Source organism: Poecile atricapillus, chromosome 2, assembly GCF_030490865.1.
Source record: "Poecile atricapillus isolate bPoeAtr1 chromosome 2, bPoeAtr1.hap1, whole genome shotgun sequence".
Taxonomy (NCBI): Eukaryota; Metazoa; Chordata; class Aves; order Passeriformes; family Paridae; genus Poecile; species Poecile atricapillus.
The window spans coordinates 117,850,275-117,873,559 of NC_081250.1; the positions used below are offsets into that span (position 1 = coordinate 117,850,275).

Here is a 23,285-nt window from a genome sequence, read left to right on the forward strand (position 1 = left end):
CCCCGAATCCTTGGTCTCTCATCCTTTGGATTCCCCTTCACATAAATAAACTGTGGAATGCAAACCAGAGAGAGAGAGTCCCCCCCTGATTTCTTTACTCGCTCTATAGACTTGAATTCTTGAAGAAAATCAGTGAACCCCACAAACATATGCTGGCTCGAAACTCGAGTGAAGAGAAACCTCATCACTGAGCTAGCCGGGCCACTCGAGAAGATCGAGTCAAGTGACTGTTTAAGTCAGGTTGCACTGTAGATGAAAAGAAACACAGGAGATTACTAGTTTCAGGATGATAAACGAAAGGTATGACATGATAGCTATTCATAGTACTGAAAACCAAACATAGTGTTTCAATGCTTGTACATTTTTCTGTATGGGCTGTTGGTAAATACCATTTTTAGGAGAAAAAAAACCAGGTTTTCATTTTGTGAACTGTTAAAATTTCAAAGTTCTTGGCTTTCTGACAAGATGGTATAAACTGATATGGCTAAAGAAAAATGCATTGAAACCTTGGTCATATAGATTATACAAAAGTTTGACCTTGTTGTGTCAGCCATTTCTTTAATGAAAATTAAGACACTTGTGCGCAAAGTAACCTCAAAGGAGAGGCTGGGGTTTGTTAGCTGTTCTGAGGAGGAAGCCCCTGGTGAGCAGTGATGTGAAGCTCTCTTGACATCCACAGCATGTTTTCAGGGCTGCAGTCACAGGTTTCACACAGGCCTCCTCCCATGGGCTCGGATGGGGTGTCTTCTCTGAGGACTCCACCCCAGCGGCAGCACTGGGACAGAATGAGTCCCAATGAGTCCACAAGTCTCACAATGACTCTTCCTGCCTCTCCAGAGCCATCTTGTGTATTCAGGACTTCTACTATGTCCTTCCATATATAGACTAAATCTCTTCCCATCCACAGTCCCATTCATCCATCTACCAGTGTAGAAGAAAGTTTACTTTGATGTTCTTTTTCCATAGACTCTTTTTTCTCCAACTCATGCCATTGCTTTTTGCCCTGAGCTGTCTATTTTACCTCTATGTATTTATTTTATCCCTTTTTCCAGACAGCCATTGCTTAGGTATTTGACTCATGTAAGACAGTCTTGGCTCCACTGTGTTCTTAAAAGAAACATGGGTGCTTGTAGTGTTCTGCATCACCATGTTGCAGATGCCAGTGACTCTGAGGTACCTGATGTACTATACAAACATAGTCAAAACAATTGTATATGTTGGTGTTTGGAAAAAAACATTCTTCACTTACCCTTGATGAGTAAGATCAGATATATTACAGATCTTCGGTACCAGGGTAAACTTTCAGTTTTACACCTGAGAAGCAAAAGTCAAATGTTAGATTTATGTTTATCTAGTAAAAAGGCACACTACAGGTTCCTGAAATCAATGACTCTCAAAATTTCCCGAACATTGAGTGATATGCATGAATAATTTAAGAATGTTTTGTTAAATGTGCAAAAGTCAAGTTATTCTTGCAGTGAGACTCATTGCAAATCACCAGCAATTTACTGTGATTCTGAAAATCACAGGCAACAATTTACGGAAAAGATTGGACCTGTTATTATACATGAGACATTTTCTTGATTTAAACTGTCATTCTGAAAACCTGTTTATTGACAGTCAGAGTTTGGAATGAGGTTATAAAGTTTACTGAGGAATTCCTTGCCACTGAGGTTAAACTGTATTTCTGCTCAGGTAGAGAAGAGCATGTAGACCTCCTACTGCAGCTGAAGTATCAATGCATGCAAATTAGCATTTTCAAGGAAAATTATATATGATCTTTTTAGCCATTCATGTGCTGTAATGGTGTATGGTGCTGTGCTGACATTTTACACCTCATAAACAGGAATGCACATGCTACACACACATGCACTATAGTGATGTTCTGTGGCTTCATTGTTTTTGTCTCTAAGCAATGGTTATCAAAGTACTTTCTGAAGATGATCTACTGGCTTCCAAAATGTCATGCTGTGCTAGAGGGGTGAATATTCATCTTTAATATTTTTTTTTAAATTATTTACTAAACTAGGAGTTGTCTTACCAATTTAGTTCCATTTTCATAGCATGTAGACATGCAGTACATGCCATAAGAAATATTTGTCATCACTGTCTTCAATGCCTTCTCTTTAACATCCTGATATCAGTTTCAGTATAAGTGACACTGTGGCTCTCTAGTAACCTTCAGAAATGCACTCAGACATGCACTAATCTAGATACCCTGATGTTCACCAGAACTTGTTTTTGACATCAAATAATTTCTGCTCAGGTTCTCTGTCTTATAAACCATTTCAAGTACTTTCTAGTTTAGTCACTCAACCACACCTGGCCAGTTGCAGGCTATTCTGGATAAGCCCTTGGTATGAAGAAGTCATTGCAGTTGAAAGAAAGCTGGTCAGCTTAAAATTGTATTGCATGGAATATTGTGGATATTGTGTCCATGTGAGTAAACCCAGAAATTAACAATATTGACAAGAGACTCTTTCCTTTGCCATTGCTCTGTGGATACACCAGACTGTTTTTTTTCTCTAGGAGATGGACACAAAGAAGAATGTCTCATATCACTGCTTACTTTGAAAGTTATTTGACTAATGTTATTCTGACATTAAATCAGAAAGTGATCGTGAACAGTGGAGAACATGGGAGGAAATGCACTGTAGCTTGAAAGTTCAACATTTCAGAGGAATCTCTTGTGAAAAGGGTCTGAGATAAAAAACAAGCCAAAGGAAGACATGCAGACCTCTGGGATCTGAATTACATGTACGAGTGCATAGGGGAAGATCCAGAGACAGCTCTGCTCACCTGTATGAACCAGGAATTCGCAGGACCTGATGAGCACTGGTGTTATAGGCAGATGGTTACAATGAAAATGTGTGGCAAACCTAGCAGAGATGAGATTTTTTTTTTTTTTTTAAATGGACCTCCCTGTAAGCCAGACAAACAAAAGTTTTTGTAATCAGGTGACAGTCTGGTCTTCTGGAAACTGGGTTATCCTCAGGCATTGCCATTCCTGTTACTATAGCCAAACTGGTGAAATGTTTCAACCAGTAGGCATTTTGGGAGCACATCTGACAGTGGATTTGAGTTTGTTTATTATTGTTTGGAATTAATGGATACAGTTGTACTGCAACAGTGAATTCAATGTTTCATATGCACTCTATTGGTATTAGTGCCCATTTGTGTTAGTATTCAGTAATAGAGCTAGCCTGGAATTCCACTGCCTTCTTCAGTTGTGCTGTGTGGAATTGTGTTTGGAATTCTGCTTTTTCTGAAGACTTTGGTGAGGAGGGAAAATAGCAAGTGATGAGACAGGAAAAAAGGGAAAGCGTCAAGGAAGAAATCAGTTCTCTTCCCTCTTAAACAGCTTTGTAGGAAGAACACACTAAACCAGTAAGGTTGAAACACAGAGAAGTTGATACTGGGATATTTCATTAAAAATAAGTTCTTTAGAATATTTATTAAAAAATAGAGGGGGGAAATAGAATGAATAGAATTATCCTTCGGTAAGTAAAAATCTAGCTCCAGAGGGAACCTGGATTATTCATTGTATCAGACTAGACAAGGTGTTGAAAAAATGTCAGTTAATATGTGGGGATCTGATTGTCCCTAGCTGATATTTTAGTCACTTTCTCTGCAGTAAAAAATCTCTATTTACTGATTTATTGAAAATACAAAATCTTAACAGCACACTTTGGTGCTACGACATTTTACTGATGCATCTTTGATTTCTAATTCAGTTCCAGTACCCCAAATATACATGTCTACATGCAGAAAGGCTCCTCTTCCCTCTTGCTTTATTAAAAGCTTTATTTTTTTGTTTCTGTGAGGTAGGTGAACAGTCCCCTTGGTTCTGTTTTCTTTGGTGGAACATTAGTCTGGTCTGCCTGGATGAGACCTTGTGACAACACAAAGGTACTGCAGTGCTAATGGTGATAACAGAGCTCTGCTGTTCTCCTGCCTCACACACAAGTACAGGAATCCACCTCACTGGGTACCAGCACAAGTAATTCCCCAGCCTCCTGGGGAATTCAGTGATGCTCCTTTGTGGATAAGCAAGGCAAGAGCAAACGCTGCCTAAAGGTGTCCTAGAATAGGTTTTTTTATTCCTTGCATTTCAAATCAGCCTACTCCAAATTAGTGTTTCCTTTCATCTTTAGTTTGCCTGAATGGCAACTTTCACTCAGTATTTTTTCTCAAATAGGAAAGCTGTGGCAGTTCTTTAATAAATTACTCTTTTCCTTCACATTTTTTAGCTTCCATGAGAAAAACCAGAAAATGTTAGAACTTTAATCACAGGAATTAACAACTGAAGTTGTGAATACAGATTAATAGTATTCCATTATTCTGGTATTACCTGAGTTATTTCATAAGTCATATCAATATTGCACAAACTAGTTCGAAGTGGCCTGTGAAATCTTCCATCAGCTTTTGATTTTTTTCACAAATATTGAAAGACAGCTTTAAATTTTGTCTGCTATAGTAAGTATTTTACCAGCCAGTAAAATACCAGAGTATATGGTCTATACTATATACTATATAAATATACTGGTATATTTACCAGAGTATATCTGGGCTGCATGTTATTTGCAAAGTCATAAGACCTGACGTGACAACAGAATAATTCCTTTGAATTATGGGGAAGAAACACAGCTCCTTGACTCATATTATCTTTAAAAAAAATAAAAAAATAAAATCCAAACCTACCCTTCTCATTGAGGTGCACTGAATTCAAATCTCTGGCTCTTTTGAACTGCTTTAAACAAGCTCTATTTCCAGTGTTAATTCCAAACAAGGGTGATAGCCAAATTAATTTTTGTAAACATGTTTTTGTATTAGTATTAAATACTTTGCTGTGAGCTCATTTGCTTTGTCTTTCTGATGCTCTACAAATGCAAGTCTCCCCAAATAGCCATCCCTGAGCTGTTTGCTGTTGGTCTCCTTCTCATCTTTTCTAATGCCTTATGCAGTTCTCCGTCACCTGACAAGAACAAACACAAGATATTTAAACAGATGCTTGTAAATACCAAGTAACACCACAAAAAAAAAAAAAAAAAAGCAGTAAGTTAAATTTGTTACCATACTTATTGCCTGGTCTCAAGTATAAATATTTGACTTAAAACCCAATTTGATTGAAACCTGTTTATTTAGATTAACTTTTTTTAAAGAAGTTAACTGTAGCATTGTGACTAAATGCATCCTAACAATACAGTTGGGGATACTTTTATGTTTCTCAATCTATACATGGACCACATCTGATTTTGATCTGAGCAAGGTGCAGTCAACTTCCAATATGAATTTAGCATTCTTTTAAAATACACTGGAATCCCCAGCTTCAAAATGTGATGTACAGAGAAGCTTGTTTTAGCTAGTTTCATTACCATTTGAAATGAAAACATGTCAAAATAATATAATTTTTAAAAAATCATGAGTGAAAGTTTATTAATTACTGACTTGTTTGAAGATCCCTAGATTTTGGTATGTAATTAAGAAATAAAGCAACATCATGTGGTAATCTCTATCAATGTTTTAAAATGTGATGCTTTAAAATGTTCTGTGACACATAATTTGTAACTTGTAACTGTCAGCTTCTGGCTCTTTGCTTTTTTTAGCTTTGTTTTTTAGTGGATGCAAGGAGAATCTTATTTTATCTGCTTCCCTTAAAAAGAGCAAAAATGGAACAAGCGAATTTAAGTAAAACTCAGCTTTGTACATACTGCTTTCTGCTATCTGTGGATTTTTGTTTGAGTATGTCAGGCAGTATCTTCCCCTCAAATCTCTGAGTGCTCTCAACCCTGGCATTTTATCTTCGGTTTTTGTATTGGAAAATGTAAGCTGCTTTGACATCTTTCCATCAAATATTTTTTAGAGGCACAAGTCATCTGGGGTCAATTCACTTGGAAAAATGCTTTCTGATGAATAAAGAAGGTAAAAAATTGCTGAAAAATATGAAAAAGCATATTCCTAACTTCAGTAGTTTGGGATTACAAGATCTTTATGAAAATAACAAAATTTATGGTGAATTTTTAGGACATATTTTAATGAACAAATTAAATAATTTTGTCATGTGTTGCATTTGAGCATATTGTGTGAACAGGGGAGTTCTGCTATGAAAATAGAAGAGAACATTATGAATGAAAAGCAGAGTGTGGTGGTGGTTGTCAACTCCATGAAGGTGGACAAGTAAAGTGGTTTGAATTTAGTTTGTTATTCTCTTGATCAAGACTTCCATTGCTCATTCTACCCAATCAGTAATCTTTGTACACAACACAAGCATGTGTCTGACGATAGGGAGGACACTATAAATCCTTCAAATTGCTATTTTTTAAAAAAGTGTCATATAGTACTTCAATGTTAAGTATATTGCATAACAAATTAAAACAATATTGGCATTTTCTACCCAAATAACAAGCTTGTTTTCATTCTGGAGAAGAGAGAAAGATCAAGAAGCTGCATAAGTAAAATCCCTGAGTAAACTTATGTTTTACCTGGGACAGGCCTGTGAGGGGTTTAGGGATCAGGAGCACAAGCTTTAAAGGTATTGTTCTCTAGAGACCATTCCTGGTCACAATGTGGTTCCTGATCACGAGATATCCCAAATCATGTCTTCAAAACTTTTTTCCAGAGTTTTTTTTCTGTGTTTTTTTGGGGTTAGAATTCCTTAATTACATACAGTTATTATAAATTAGTGTTTGGAGGGGTTGTTGTTTATTTTTATATAAAAAAAAATAATGAGAATGGAATGGAATGGAATGGAATGGAATGGAATGGAATGGAATGGAATAGAATAGAATAGAATAGAATAGAATAGAATAGAATAGAATAGAATAGAATGGAATGGAATGGAATGGAATGGAATGGAATGGAATGGAATGGAATGGAATGGAATGGAATGGAATGGAATGGAATGGAATGGAATGGAATGGAATAGAATAGAATAGAATAGAATAGAATAGAATAGAATAGAATAGAATAGAATAGAATAGAATAGAATAGAATAGAATAGAATAGAATAGAATAGAATAGAATAGAATAGAATAGAATAGAATAGAATAGAATAGAATAGAATAGAATAGAATAGAATAGAATAGAATAGAATAGAATAGAATAGAATAGAATCTTTTGTTTGGACAGGACCTACAATGACCACCCAGTCCAACTCCCTGACCAATTCAGGGATGATCAAAAGTTAAAGCTTGTTGCTCATGGCATTTTTCAAAAGCTTCTGAAAGACTGACAGGCTGGGTCCATCAACCACCTCTCTGGGGAGCCTGTTCCAGTGTTTGACCACTCTCTCAGTGAAGAAATTCTTCCTAACATCAAGTCCAAACCCCCAGTGGCACAGCTCTGAACCTCTGATAAAATAAGACCACAAAAACAACAAATATAAGAAGCAAAAACCAACAACAAATTAAAGAAACCAACAAAATACCACATGAACAGGAAAACAAACAGAAAAAGAGAAAGAGCTGTGATAGTTTTCCTGTAATTAGATCCAATTGAATCAATGGAATGATGTGCCCTCACTTCACAGACACATCCACATTTATGAAACTTAGAGGGAAAGTTTATCTGAAATTTGATCTTATATTTACTCTATCAGAAGTAACCTTTTTGGATATGACTAACTGAGAGTAAGAAGTTTCTGAATTGTTCATAGTCTTCATTCAGAAAAATCTATTAATTCTCAATTTTTTTTTTGCAAGTTTTATAAAAGGCAGATGTTTTGTGGCTTTTCTGGAATTTTTCACTCTTTTTTCTGGTGATTTGAAGTTCAAGAAAGTTTAGTCAGTTTTAGAAGACTTGGGACTTTTGTATTTTATCCAGTTACTTTATATCAGAAAATGTTTGATATAACACATAAAGTCTCTTCTGGGGTGTACTAAGCAGCAGCCCTGTTACTGTTACAGATGGAAGAATATAATTTTAATTTTACTAGAGCCTCACCATTTCCCAGCCATCAAGCTACTAACACACCTTTTCTTTACTGAAATTATGGATATATCAAAACGTGGTCTTAGAAAGGCTGAAATTTACTTTTTTTCAGGTCAATGATTAAAGTAATGAAAGGTGCAAGTTAGTTATTTGAGAACCACAAGATACATTTACCTGAAAGGTCAGGTAAATGAGGGAGCTGGTGCAGAAAGCTGTGAGCTTGGGCATTAATTCCAGTGAGTTTCTTGATATCGATTACACAGATTGCAAGTGCTCATTTGTAGGCCAGGAGGCAGATACAGCTCTTTGCAGGCCATTTGTCTCCTTTTGTTTCTTAATTAATATCACAGATTTGAAAACTAGTGGTAATGAAATTGGCCTGTTAATTAGGTCAGTCTTTAGCACTAAGGTTTTGATGTCTTAGTGTTTTTCCAGCACAGTTAACACCAGCCCTGTTAAATTTATGCTCGGGGTTTTTTTGTGAAGATGCCTAACATTGAAATACTTACAATGATGTGAGGAATGAACACATTCTGTGCTTGGTAATCATTTTAATGTTAGATTTTAGAAAAATATGCTGATTATAAAGTTTACTTTTTCTCTGGCTTTCTTTAAACTGCTGCTTTGTACAATTGCATTAATATCTTACATGGGAAAAATAATATATTTTTTCTTTATTTTGAACATCAGGCAATATTTTAAGTGATACTGTATTGTGATATTTTGATGCAGCTTTCCTTGGGTACAGTCAGTTTTCTCTGATGATTGTGAAGGTTTTTTCCAGAACAATGGAAGAGATGCTTTGTTATTTTTAAAAGTCTAAAAAAATTAAGGCATAGCCAAGAAATGAGAGGCAGAGCAGGGATGCCAGTGAAAAATACAGTTAGACTTCTTATTAAGTGTTTTGTTGAGGAAGAAGTTCTATTTAATGTAAATTAATTTTCTTGTTTGACATTTGCCTTCAATTAGAAGACAATTATTTACTTTTTTTTTTTTATTTTCCAGTAGGTTGTGACTCCATGATAAAAAGTAAATAATATTGTTTTGCTTTGTGTGAAAATCTGAAGAAGTTATTGGTAGAAATCAATGATGAAATCCCATCTGTGCTGACATTTCATTCTGTGTGCTGTGTACAGCCCTTGCAGTTCACACTCAGTGATGTAACCTTTCATTACCTTCTCATATTTGCATCCTTTAGGTCACTAAAATGACCTAAATAGCTTCATTTTTGCAGATTTTTATTGGATTGAATGATATTTACATCAAACAGAGAAGCTTAAGTCAGAAAACAGGAGTGGATTTATTAGAAGGATAAGTGATCCCTCTACAATGTTAAGTCAGAAAACGTTTTTACATCATGAGATATTACATGTTTTGAATCCCCCTAGGAGAGCTGAATGCAGTCAAGTGCTGTAGGTATAACTGGTGACATACATAGATTTTAAATAAGCATTTTTGAAATTACTCTTTTTTCCCTCTCTGTGTGCTACTGAGAAATTGTGATCTTCCTTTAGGAAACATCCATGATTCTGTTATTTTAAAGCAGCTGGAAGGGGTAGAAAATATGGTTAGAATCTGAACATTGTTTAAATAAACTACTCAGAATAAAGGAATCTGCTGGAAAATGCTTTTGTAAAATAAGTGAATAATTTTTCATGGCCTATGACCTTAGGTATACTCAAGGATAAATATTATGTCTATCAACTCAAGTGATGAAATAAGCTATTTATTCTTTCCTTGAATAGCTAAAGAATAGGTTTCCATACTTGGTTCACATTTTCTGAAAAACAATTGTGGTTAAGAAGGAAGATTGAGTATACAATCTCCCTCAGACCTCAGTTTTAAGTTGTTTTAATGTTGCTATTGTAGAAATTGCATACTATCTTTAACTATAATGATTTCTACATTTCTGTTGTACATTTTCCATTGCTTTTTCCACATTCAAACCTTTCTACTCTTTGTAAATCTTAGAAGATTTTAATAAAATCTCATATTTGTCTGTCAAAGTAATTTTGCTAATTGAAAGTTTTGTCTCAGTGGCATTACTTTTTCCATTCTAAATGAATCTTTACAGATTTCATAGTTTCTGTATTTACTTCATTATTTTTTCTTTGGGGTTTTCAGGAGATTTTTTTTTCCTGTTTTTCAGAGAGACTCTAGTATAACAAGGCTTTTCCGAGTATTACAAATCCATTAGCTGTGCCCCAGGCAATATGAGACACCCAGCTGGTATTTCCTAGGCCAGCCAAGGGAAGCAAATGCCTCTGGAAATATCCAGGAACAAGCAGTGTCCAGTGGGCCATCCTGTTAAGGGCATTTCCATTTTGTGAGCTAAGGGCTAAAAGGGGGCTGGATTAAGAAAAGTGGACATAAAAGACACGTAGTCACCACGTGCAGTCTTTTGAAAAACTCGTGGTCCTGTCATATGATCTCCTTCATGAATGAAGTGATTTGTTACGTATCCTGTGATTGTGTGATCCACTCCTATGTTATTTTGCCATATCACAAAATACAGGAGTGTTACAATCCACATACCACATTATCATTTGCAGTTGTGAATTTTGGATTTGGATAAGTTTGGATAGCACCATGGACTTCTCTTGATCCTAAGTAATTTTGATGATCTTACAAAACCCCCTTAGTCATCTTGTTTCTTTTTTTAACTCCTTCTCTCACTTCAGCATTATAATTGCTCAGAGACTCTCACCCGAGGCATCTGCTTTGTAATTTCAGGACACCATCTGACCTTGCACAGCAGATTAGTGAGGGTGGTGTTTTGTGCAGACTGAGATTTTCATTTCCAGAGAAGAACGAATAGAGCATCTTAAAAAATAAAAAAAACCCCGAACCAAACCAAAGGAAAAAAAAAACCCAATAATAACACAACAACAACAACAAAAATAAAAAATCCCCCAAACAAAAAAATAACCATTAACCAAAAAAACCAAACCAAAACAAAAAACAACCCCAAAGAGCTGAATCCATTTTCTGATAAGCAATTAGTCACAATCATATGAAAAGTGCTTGTAATAGTTGTGTGTCATTTAGTCTTAAATTTAACTTCACTGAGGGTCTGCAGATAGATCTGATAAGGTAGCAGCTGAGCTAGGGTAATTATATTGCTTTATTGGACTATTCAAGTGTTACATTGCTGTAAAGGAAAACCTTTTTTTCCGTATTCAGAGATAACTGTAACCAAACCATCAAGACAAATGGACTTTTTTCAGTAGTTTCAATACTGAGTCAGAGCTGTTAATTACAAGCTATATCTTTGCATGAAGTGCTCCAAGTATATAACTTTAATTCTTTCTCCTGATTCTTACCCTTCTTTCACAATAGAGATATGGGAAATTATAGCTCATCACTTTTGAGATGAGAAATGAAAAACAAAGAGGAATTGGCAAGTTAAGACATGGCATGAGTGATCTTTTGATGCATGTTGGGGAAATATTAAAAACACTGTTCTCTATCCTAGGGTCACACACAATGTGCTGCGTACAAGACTTTTCAACTTTGCTGGTGGGCATAGGAAATTAAAAACATAAAAATAGTACCTGGACTTTCAAAGGAAGTGAAGGATGATGTTGCCTACTTCTCAGTTTGTGTCAGTACTGTTGCCTCTGGACAAATATGATTGGGACCACTGTTTTCAGATATAGCTCAAAGTAATACTGTTCCATCTAGCACATTCTGGGTTACAGCTCTATCTCTGACCTCATTGAGGGAAGGGTAAATTTGGCATATACGAGTAGTTTTTCCTATTGTATCATCATTTTTTCACCATTTATGCTACAAAATGATTGTTTCACACTGAACTGAGGAAATATTTACAGCAATTCAGTGCTGCAGTAAGGATATCTCATATAATGTTATGAAAATTTGACGTATTTATTATGATGGGCAGAGCTTTGTATGCCATTGAGAAGCACCTCTGCAAATATTAAGAATACCTTTAGGGGTAATACATGATTTTCAAGACAAGTAAATGGAAAGCTAAAAATATCCCAATGAAACAGCAGATTTACTTGGAATCTGATCATTTTGACCCAGATGTGTTCTGTAGCATCTCAGAGGACTCACAGTCCAGCCTTGTGTCTCTAATTCCCATTTTTGTTCTGGAGATCTGAGGTGAGCATGTCCCTTGTTGAGCCATGTTCTCCATTCTTGCTGAACCACTGTGGCACCGTGATCTGTAGTCAGCCTGAGGAGGAAGAAACAAAGTACAGTTGCTGTTAACATCAAGGCAATATTTCAGAATACTTTCTTTTCCACTCCAAATTGTTATCAGAAAGCTGATAGTTATGTGTGTGTGACTTTATTTCTGTATATCAAGGCTAAGATGTCACTAAACAACAGGTATTTTTCACTCTCCAGGAGTGAACAGAGCACCTCCATAAAAACAATTGTAACAGGGCTGTTTAAACAGTGTGTTTGAACAATTCTGTGTGAAATTCAGTTTTAAGTTTTGTCGTCTTCTTTGGTTTTTATTTATCCAAAGTACTAGATAAAGCTAAAGTAGTAAACAGTCTGTTTATTTCAGTTCTGTTTACAGCATCCATATCCATATGGGACAGCTTACAGAAGTGTGACTAGGTACAGAAAATCATTATTTGCTGGAACAGAGCCCAGCCATTAGGGAGTCATTTTTAACACTGGTCAAGAACTAATGAACTGCATTTTAAAATGTCCTTTTTCAAATGCAGTAACTGGCACCATTCCCAATGCAGACATTAGGAAAAAAAATATTAAAAATGTATGTGCAACACATCATCCATATAGACACACATATTTTCACTATATTAATACAACATTAATGTGTTAAAACTCTTTAGTAAATTTGATGGAAGGCTAAGATGTGGTAGATTTGATATAATTTTCTGATATGTAGTGTTGCTTTATAGGAAGCAGAAGCAGCCCTTGTGCATTGGTCCCATCAGGTGAAGTCTGGGGTGCCTTAAATAGGTGAAAGGTGTATTGTACTTCCTCTTATGCCAGATAGATAAGCCTGCTTTAGCATCAACAGTGAACTGTTTTGTGGTCTGGAAGGACTATAGCAAATTTTAAATTTTTGTGTTGTTTATTTTTTCCAAAAAAAGGTTAATCTCCTGAAAATCATCAAGCAGCAAAAGAGAATGACCCCAACTTCCTCAAAGTTTCAGTAGTTCGTGTTTTTCTCTGAAGACTTTTTCCTCATTCTAGATTCACAAACTAAATGTAAATGATGATGCATGTGTCTGTTTTTTTTCAGTCATCAACGATCAGAGCAAGTAACCACAACGTGGGACAAAGGGGCTCATGGTCTAACCTGCTAGTGCACAGATGGCACTGCCTCAGTCACAAGGGCTGTCTGCAGCAAGGCAAAACTCAAGAATGGATTTTTTAAATTATTCCATGCTTTTATTCCATACAAATGCTATATAAAAACTTTGAAAGGGAGCTGGTCTCCTCCTAGGGGCAGATAAAAACCCAGATTTCAAAAGAAAAAGAGTTGCTGCTGCACTGGACTGCTTGCTTTAGTGTGCTTTGAAAAAGATGTATTGGATGTCAAGCACCCTAGACACTGAGCATCCATTTAGTGGGCTGGGAATAGTGGATTATGCTGTGGCATACCTGCACTGTGTGTCAGAGGAAGACACTCTTGTGTATCACTCAGTCAGTAAGATCTGTCTCCCAGGGATCCGAGTGCAAGGGCACTATCTTTCAGCTCTTACAAATGGGAGAGAGGGAAGAAGATTGCAGGAGATCACATCTTTCATTCGTGTTATAGATTAAGTGCCACCAGTCAAATGCCTTGCAGACTCCTTTCTCAAGCTGGGTTCAATAGCCACTATCTTATTTGCTGGCCCTTATATATGATTTCAGCACTAAGCAGATGTATAAGGATGCTGATTCCATTAAGTACCTCATTTGTAACGGGGAGAAAGCCAAAAAGAAAGGTAGAAAGATTTTCTACATCGCTGCTGAATGGATACTCTGGGTAATGAATTAAAAGCACAGAAAGTAGACAGTCAGAGACGAGACAAGAGACAACAGAATGAAAATTGTTGAAGTTGGTGAGACATGGTTTTGCCTTTTCAATGAACAGGTATGACTAGACCTCTTCTGCTTTCTTATGAAGGCAAAGTAATCTTTCATACTTTGACAGCTCCTGGGAGAAATTTCTTTCCCTTTCTAAAAGAGGGATGCTGCAATAACACTGCTCTAACTGGGTGAGTCAATTGTCCTTTTTGCTTCAAAACCTGGTCATTCTGCCACTACATGAAAGGGTCAGATGTACAAATCTCCTGTCACAATTGGTAGTAAAATAAATGTAGCATGTGGCTGTTTTGTTTCCCTGTAATGTCTTTAAAACAACCTTCAAACTAAGTAGAAAACCCTGTGTTAAAAAATGAATCACAATTAATAATAAATGCTATCAGAGAAAGAGGGAATTAAGGGAGAGAGAGTAATTTTTAGCTAGTCTAGAAAATAACTTAATCACACAGTAAAACATTTTTCTAATACACCTTTATTTTGACTTTACTGAAAGCAAGAAGGCATGCCCTGCAAGGAAATTTCCTGCAAGGCTGGAACCACCCTAGAAAAGGCTTTAATGTGCCATAGGATTCACATTATAATGACAGTAGCTACTATTTTGTATCAGCTTCCACAACAAAAGAAGAATGGTATTTATGCCAAGGAATTTATGCCAAGGTATTTTTGCCTTCTATCTGAGTATCTGAGGATTTTTGACAGTATTAAGAACAGTGTGATAAAGTTGCATCATTAATTCTTATGCTCACACAGGTTTCAGATCTAACTTTCTCTTTTGGGCTGCTCTGAAAAATCCCTGAAGGACACTGAGATTTTAATTTACATTAGTTGCTATATCTTAACACTCACTGAAAATTCTGAGCCCCTAAAATATATGAATTAATTCAGTTCACTTATTACATTCTGTTATCCACACCAAGAGTTAAACAAAAGTAGATAGTGAGCTGTGAACTGGCTTAAATTGTAGCAAATTCCAAGAAAAGGCATGTATTCCGAGAAGTTCTTCAGTTTCTGCTGAATAGGTGCAGTAGCTCACTCCATAAATATTTCTGTGTGTTTAACAATTTCATCTTGTGATTTTTAAGTAGCACAGTCTCATTCCAGTTTTCCTGGACATCATTTTCTCATCAAGCTATTTAGTGCAAACCAGCACAGAAGGAAATGTGCTATTAGGCATTACTGGATTACTGATGAGTTTTTATTGTTGGGATTAGGCCTTTTTCACTTAATCTTATAGCTGCAAAAAGGAATGCAGCCTGTATTCTACAACACTCAGCAATTCTTCTTATAGAAATCTGACTTCCTGGTGATGGAATTAAGGTTTATGCAATAGAAGTCAGAGCATTATGAGCATTAAAAATTTAGTTCCTACAGAACAGTTTCTGCAAATGTCTTGGTTTCTGGCGCCTTTTTTACTGCAAGTTACCAAATCAAACACTGTAGGAATCTAAGTCTGTGTTTTCCTTTATTCTAGGGAAGTCAGGGTTGAAGAAGAGGAACTGACATAGCTGAAAGCTCTCTGAATATTATTCTTTCAGTTTTCCCTTCCACCCCTCCAACTCTTTTAGATCTTAGGCATGGAAGGCATCTCTCAAATGTAACGCTCACTTCTATGTTAGAGGTTAAGATTTTCTGTTAAATGATCTGTACTGGGTTCCACTTCAAAGTTCTACAGGTAGAAGACTATAGGAATCTTTTAAAATTTTGACAGATTTTTTTCAAGATTCAACAGTATAAAACCCTGAGCAACTTGGTCTGATCTCATAGCTGACCCTGTTAGAAGCAGGAGGTTGGATTAAAGAACCCCTAATGTTCTTTTCAACCTGAAGTATCCTATAATCCTATAACTAATCTAATATCATAATTTTTCTTTCTTGCAGTCTGATTATTAAACTTTGTAAGGTATGCTTCTATGGGTCTTCATGTTGTCCTTTTCAGAAATGTGGAGTAAGGGAACAGTATTAATTGTCATATTTAAGAAAATGCCTTCTGTAAATACTTTTGGTACCAGCTGGATTTCCTGGAGACTCCTGTGCAAAATTTGTCATGAAGGAACAGCACCATTGGTGATTTTAAGCATTATGTTCCTAGACTTCACATGCTCCCAGAAGGAAAGAAAAAGGAAAAAAAAAGCTCAGCTGAGGCCTGCAAAATTTCTCCTATACCAATCTGAAATTATAGGAGAATAATCTCCCAGTGGTATAGGCCCATCTATGGTGAAGCCTTTTCTCATTTCTTTTGATTAAAGCTTCAAATCAATTTCTTGGTTTGTGGGTAGGTTTGTCTCTCAGCAATTGAGTGAAATGTGTTCTTCAGTCTCTCATTAGGCCAGTCTTCACAAAATTACGAGAGCCCAGCTGCTACAAGATCAGCTGTGATTGAAAGGAGGAAATGATACAGGATGATGTGCAATAGTGTCTATTGCCTGAAGCCACCAGCTATTTCCCAACTCTTCTTGAGCCCAGTTACTGCAGTGGTTCTATTAAGGAAAAAAAGAAAAAAGATTGGCTCAAGTGTGATATCTGACCTTCTTCTCACAACCCAGTTTGCCAGCTTAGTAAGGCCACTCTCACAGCTGGATACCCTGAGCTGCTTTTGAGTCAGAGCATGGCAGGCTGCTTGTGTGCTCCCCTCAAAACAGTGTCAAGCAATTGGTGATAAGCCTCGGTCCACACAACTACAATTTGTCATTTGGAAAAATAAAGAAAAAGAAAAGAAAAATAAAAGGGAAAAAAAAAAAAAAAGAAGCCTCCTCAACCACATCTTATTATTGAATTTAACTGTGGCCATCAAGGGACACAGTGGTGACCAAGGCAGTGCTGCCCAACTCCTCTAAGCTCCTAGAGCTGCTGTCCTGCTTCCTTCTGGTGTCACCGCCTTTGGCACTGGTCAGAGAAGTTTGTGTGCCCGTGCTTGTGCCATCAGTGGAAGAAATGTCACTTTTCTGTGTTTGTCACATGGCTTTGTGGTCCATATTGCAGCTCTAGGGATGGTTCTGGATGCAGGTGAGCACAGAGCTTTACCTCCCCCTGGTATTTCTCCTTGTTGGAGTTGTGATTGTTCTTTCATATCTCAGATACTGCATAATGGACAGGCTCATGCAGGGGAATATTTTTCTCTGTGGCAACCCCATCTTCCCATCTCACCCTGAACCTTTTCTTATTGCTGGATAACCCATTAGCAGCATCCAAATAGATTAATAGCCTCTCTTAATCCTTTTGCCTTGTTGCTGGCACAGCACGAGACAGTTCCTGATACAAACATTGTAATAGTCATTAGTTGCATGTTCCTCATTTTTCTAATTTACTGTTTAGACAGAGTGTCAGAAGTTCTGCGCAAACAAAGTGTGTGTTTTTGTTAATGGTTTTAAAAGGAGAAAATAGTACTGGTCTTTTTTCCTGCTTCTGTAAAATGGGGATGATTTCATATGACCCTTTCATATCCCAAGGAAGTTTTGGAGGCAAATTTAAAGCATGCCCCCTTGATCAACATTTGGTACAAGTAAGTAGATTGCTTGCAGTAAAGATTATGTGCTAAATAACAGGTTTGAAAGGAATGAGTGAATAATTATGCAAATATTTATTATCAAGTACATAATTTTTTAAGGGGGAAAAGATGTGTGTATAAAATGGAAGATTGTATCAAACAGATGCACAAAGGGGCCAAAAAAAGGCTTATTAAGTAAATCTAATTCTTGCACTTAATAAGTTTTCATGCTTGATTTTGCAAAGCTGAGATGCTTTAAAATTCTATGGAGGAGTTTGGTAGACTAACTATAAATTAGGTTGCTCACTGTTGAAAGTCAGAAAGGACCTACTGTCTTTAAAAATAGCACTAGTAAATAGTACACTTTGGTATTTTGGGGGTTTATGAAGCATTAATGAGATTTGTAGGAGCAAGTGTTATTTTTAAAAATCACAGCAATTTATTGTTGCTAATTACTCTCTTGGCACTGCATGTATTTAAGATTAATTGGAATGTCTGTACTCAGTAATGAGGTCTCGTGTAGTTTACAGTGACTGACAACATCTTCCTTTATCTGGAAAATTACCACACTGGAAAATTTGTAAACAGGACAGTAGCTCTTGGCAATCAAATTTTCAAAGTCTTACTTGATACAGTAGCTACTGAGTTAAGGTAAAAATATCAGGCAGTTCCAGCAGTTAATGACAATAAAAAACGTCCAAAGGAATTGTCATGAAGGTATAACTTGCACTCAGAGAAGCAGTTTGACTCCTAAGTAATCCAACTTAATGTTCAGATAGGGACTGATTTCTCAGGATGATGCAACATCATGAATTAAAACAGCAGCATTTCTCAGAGATTTATTGCTATTTTGCTTCTTTAAATTTAGTCATCGAAGGATGGATGCTGGCAAAGCAATCCTTTCATCTCCATCTTTAAAAAACTGTGAATAAATAATAGTAGGTGTCAATGACAGAGAGGATTGTGTTGTAGTGTGCTACTAGAATTTTTCTGAAATGCTTTTTTTGCATGTACATGTATGTGCTTCTTCATGCATATGATTATTTCTTTGGCAATTTCTTGCCTATTTCTGCAATTCACTAAAAAATGGGAACTTTGTGTCATTCTTTCTTGGATGCATTTATCAGATGGGACTGTTAAATAATCACTTACTACAGTCTTTTTTGTCAAAAGAAATGGGAAATGACTGCTGGTGGTAGAATTTATTATTATCTGAATTAGAAGTCTTGTCTTCCCAGCCACAGCCTCTTTTCTGGTGTTGGGCACATAAAAAAATCCAACCACCATAAAATTACCAACCCAGACCCTGTAACCTTGTCACTTTTGCATTGCAAAAATGAAGCCACACTTAATAACTCTGCCAGGAAGAAAAAGGAAAAAATAAATGTTTTATGTGAGCTCATAATCCTATAGAAATAATCAGTTAGCAAGGAGGTCTTTTGCAAAGGGTATATAGGTGCAAATTTTTATGTAGTGTTTGGAAAATTCAGACATCGTTTATTTTGGCTTCTTCCCATTTCCATATATTATGCAGTCAGTCTGATCTTCCAATCAGTCAGAATTGTCTTGAGCATTTCTTAGATGAGCTCTTGAATTAAACCAACAAAGTTGTAACATTAATGACCAACAGATACAGTAGTTATTATCTGCATATTTTTTATTGTTTCAGTGTTCAATTTTATAATTTCTCATGGGCTCACCTCTCTGCTTAACTGCTGATTAGAGCTGTTAGGACAGAAGTTACTGCAAAATTAGAAGATGTGCTACGAGCAGTACTTGCTTGGAGCACTGTGTATCCAAGCATTATTGTTGATGCTTGAATTTAATTTGGAATTGCATTTTAAATGGAAAAAGCATGGATATTTACACCGGTGTTTAATGGGACTGAATTAGTCTCAGAACACAATTCTATTCTATTGATTTTTTTCAGGGGATGGGGAAGAGACGATGTCCTGGCTGTTCTGGCGATTAGTTACGCCTCTCCACAGCATTTCAAAGCTAAACTGCGCGTAAGGCAATGTTTGCTGGTACACATTAGTTACGAGAGGTTCTGCCCAAAAGAGATAACAGCATGCAGGCTCCTTTCAGCTGCCCAATACCCCAGTGTGTGTCAGGACTGTGGATGAAACACTGCTTCTCATTTCCAGGGCACCTCTAGGGAAATTTGCACTTCAGGGGTTGATACAAGAGCAGTCATTCCTTTCCCCAAAGCTTGGCTTTGCCCAAAGGGTGCAAAAAAGAGCAAAACTCCTCACGTGCTTGTTTATAGCCCTGTGCATCTGGGCAAGGACTAGAGAAAGTCTTTCTCTTGATTAACAGCACTGTTTGTTATGCACCAAATGCTTTTTTCTCCTTGCTGGCAGCACTCCGACCTTGTTCAGGGAGCTCAGAAAGAGCGAAACCAGAGGTGCACAGTGGCTAAGTGTGCTCACTGCTTTTGCTTGCTGGCCATTCCCCTTGCAGACAGCCAGAAGAACCAGGGAAAGGGATGATGTCCAACTGGGTCAATCTTGTCACCCATTTTGTCACTGTGTAATCTTTGTTACCCAAATCAGAACATTTCTGTGGGTAATAGCTTTTATCTGAGTCATTTGCGAGATAATTCTTGAGTGGCTGTGCAATGTGAAATGACTGTATGTGCATCCTTTAGTTGAAGTCTGGCAATGCTGCTGCCATTCTGTATTGTGAAAGACCCAAGGATTTTTAAAGACCATTTATTTATTTAGGTTTTTTTATTTTAATATCCTTCAAAAGAGTTGAGTACATTACTGTCTCAGAGTTGGTAAGGTCAGGTACTGCTAGCCTAGACAATCAAAAGTAACAAATCAAGCCCAGAAAAATAATGAGATTTCTAAATAAGCTGTTAATTCTGTTAATTTGCCTTTAGATTTCTCAGATCTTTAGATGTCCTCTATAATGTCTCAGATAACAAGGAATAAATCCTTGCATTTTGAGCAAGGTGAAGTTCTTAAACATTCTTATGGTGTAATGGTAGCAGAGTACTTTAATAGAATAAATATAATAATGTATACTATATATTAATAATATGTTTCAACTACTGATAAAGTAGTGGTAAAACTACTGGTAAAAGGTTAACAGGGGGTTCAAACAGGCAGACTTACTGAAAAGAAACAGAGTGGAGTTCCAAGAAGAAGGTACCTTATGACTGCTGAATCACAAGGAACATGTGAGGTGAGTCAGGGAATGTCTCATTTTGCCTTGATGGTGAAGTTCTGTCCAAATGGGACGTTGACAGAAACATATCAAGGAATTGCATGGATCAGCCATCATACACTTTTACCCCACAGGCAGCTCCAACCATCTGTAATGCAGCACTGAAATTAAAGGTTTACAAACATTTCTGTTGCCCTCAGTGCCTGGGTGAAGCCATTCAGGTCCAGGAGCCTTCCCTGAAAGTGCCAGAGTCTAGTACAAGAGCTGCCTGCTGAGCTGTTCCAGCACAGAAGGTGTTCCCAGATGAGCAGATAAACAGTGCCAACACGTCTATTGAAGCTGCAATAAGGAAAGGTAGTAATGAAATAACAGGATCATTAACTTAGGTGTGTGTGCTTCTGCTGAGAGGCATTAGAGACACCATTGGCAAGCTGCACTTTGTCCTTAAATTTTAAAATTTCCTGTCAATAGCTTGGTTTGAGTATTACCTCAAAGAAACTACCAACTTTAAACTCAGATGAAAATTAAAGCAAAAGTAACAAAATCTCTTAGGGAAGCTAATAATATAACACAGCCTTTGTCCTTTATCCTCTGAGGTTGATAAAGATTACTTCCTAGTGACTTTCTAGTAATAGGATTTTTAAAAAAATGTTTTTTCACACAAGAAATGTCTGATTTTCAGGTCCACACCTATGTCAATCATTCATGGTTTATTAATCCTTAATTGTTATTGCTTCCTTCCCAGTCTCCAATCTCTTGATCAAAATTTTGGCTACTACTTTATTTGCAGATGAATTGGTACATTGTATTTGTGTACATTCAAAATTATGAAAGCTAGAGAAAATGAAGCTTTGAGTTAATTTTGCAAAATACTGAAAGCTATGACTAGTTTGGACTCTTGAATGATCTTAATCTCTTACTAGTTTCTTTAAGTGTTTTCATCTGACTATTTTCCCTTACTAGGCTGTCAGCTTCATTAGTAGTACCCATCACCCAAACAAATTGAGCTGAGACAGGTCACTGCAAAAAAATGAGATTGTCTTGTTATTTTGTTCCAGCAATCCTACTCTTCCCAGGCCGCTTTAGTATTTCCTACAATTAAAAAAACTCTTTTTATACATAGTGATTTTGAAAGCTGGAAAGTAAAAATATTAATGTTATTTTAAAAATATGCAGATATGAACATCTATGTACAATGATGATGCTTCAGCTGTTGCTGCCTCCTTAGGGGTTTCCATTCTATGAAAGATAATTTGAATCATGTGGAACTCGACAGCTGAAGGCATTGGAGAAGAAAGTAATGTCACCCTTTCAGGCATTTCTTTTGAGAACTTTAAAGTGAGGAAATGAGCAAAAGATGTGTTCATTATCATTATGATCTTAAAGGGAAAAAATTACTGGGTTTATAGGCCATAGGGGGAGATAAAGCTGTGTTTGTGTAATATGTAGTACTTCCTAGTAATATGTGGTTGTTCAGATGCTTGTTGTCTTGATGCTACCTTATATATCTTTAGCCTTGCAAGAGTATTCTGGTAGTTTCAGATAGATGTAAGGTTAACTGACTGGCTGCTGTAAATCTTTTTGACCGATACAAGACAGCACATCCTAGAGCTGCATTTGTGAGAAACAGTGGATGCCTTAATAATGTGAAGATTCTTAGTCTCATAAATGGATGCTATATTGTTGTTCCATGAGCATCTTATGGAAAACAAAAGGATTTGTATTGTTTTGCTTTGACTTAAAACAAATAAAAGAAACAAAACAGGAATCCCCAAATGACCGTTTGCTTCTTAAAGCAATCATCCAAGAAAAGACTCATTGTTTGCTTTGTCTCTTCCAACATTTGAAATAAAATAAGTAGCTTGGCAGCAACTGTGTATGTTACACTTCTAAAAAAGTGCACTTCAAAAAACTGCAGGTCTTGTGCTTATATGAATAGCACTTTATGCAGAGAATCACAGGACGGTTTGGGCTGGAAGGGGACCTTAAGCATCGTCTAGTTCCAAACCCTCCTCCTGTAGGGAGGGATGCCATTCAGTTTGGCCTCGAACACTTCCAGGAATGTGGCTTCCACAACTTCTCTGGGCAATCTTTGGCAGTGCTTCACCACCATCATTGTAAAAATCTTCCTTATAGCTAATCCAAATCTACCTTCTTTCAGTTTAAAATCACTACCCCCGTCCTAACACAATGAACACCATCTTTCTTACCAGTCCCCTTAAAGTACTGAAAGGTGCAACAAAGTCCCCCCAGAGCCTTCCACATAGACCATCTTAAAACCAAACACTTAAATGCCTGTCTGCCTTCTGAGTTACTGTTAAATCCAGGACATTCTTGAATTCCTTGATGAATGGTCTCTCCAAAGAATTGTGCCAAATACAGAGCATATATAAGATAAAGTGTTTTGCCTGAGAAGCATATATGTTGAAGTAGTGGTCCCTAACCTTTGCTGGCAAATAACCAGTAAGAGCAGTGATGCATTGCAGTAGGAATCATCTCTTGCTCTTCCTGTGGGATTCAGTTTTCTTTGTTTTAATCTCCTTGCTGATGAAGTACACCAGAGGGGTTCCTGGGGTACATGCTTTTTAGCTGAGGACCTATCACCGAATGGCTTATGTGACTGTACTGTAAAGATTATACTTGTCACTGGTGCCACGAGAAAA

At 36.7% G+C, this 23,285-nt stretch overlaps 1 protein-coding gene across 1 annotated transcript in view; it reads left to right on the forward strand.

The window, feature by feature from the left end:
- Positions 1-23,285, forward strand: part of NKAIN3 (sodium/potassium transporting ATPase interacting 3) — a 332,531-nt gene that overhangs the window by 180,140 nt on the left and 129,106 nt on the right. The window lies entirely within an intron of this gene.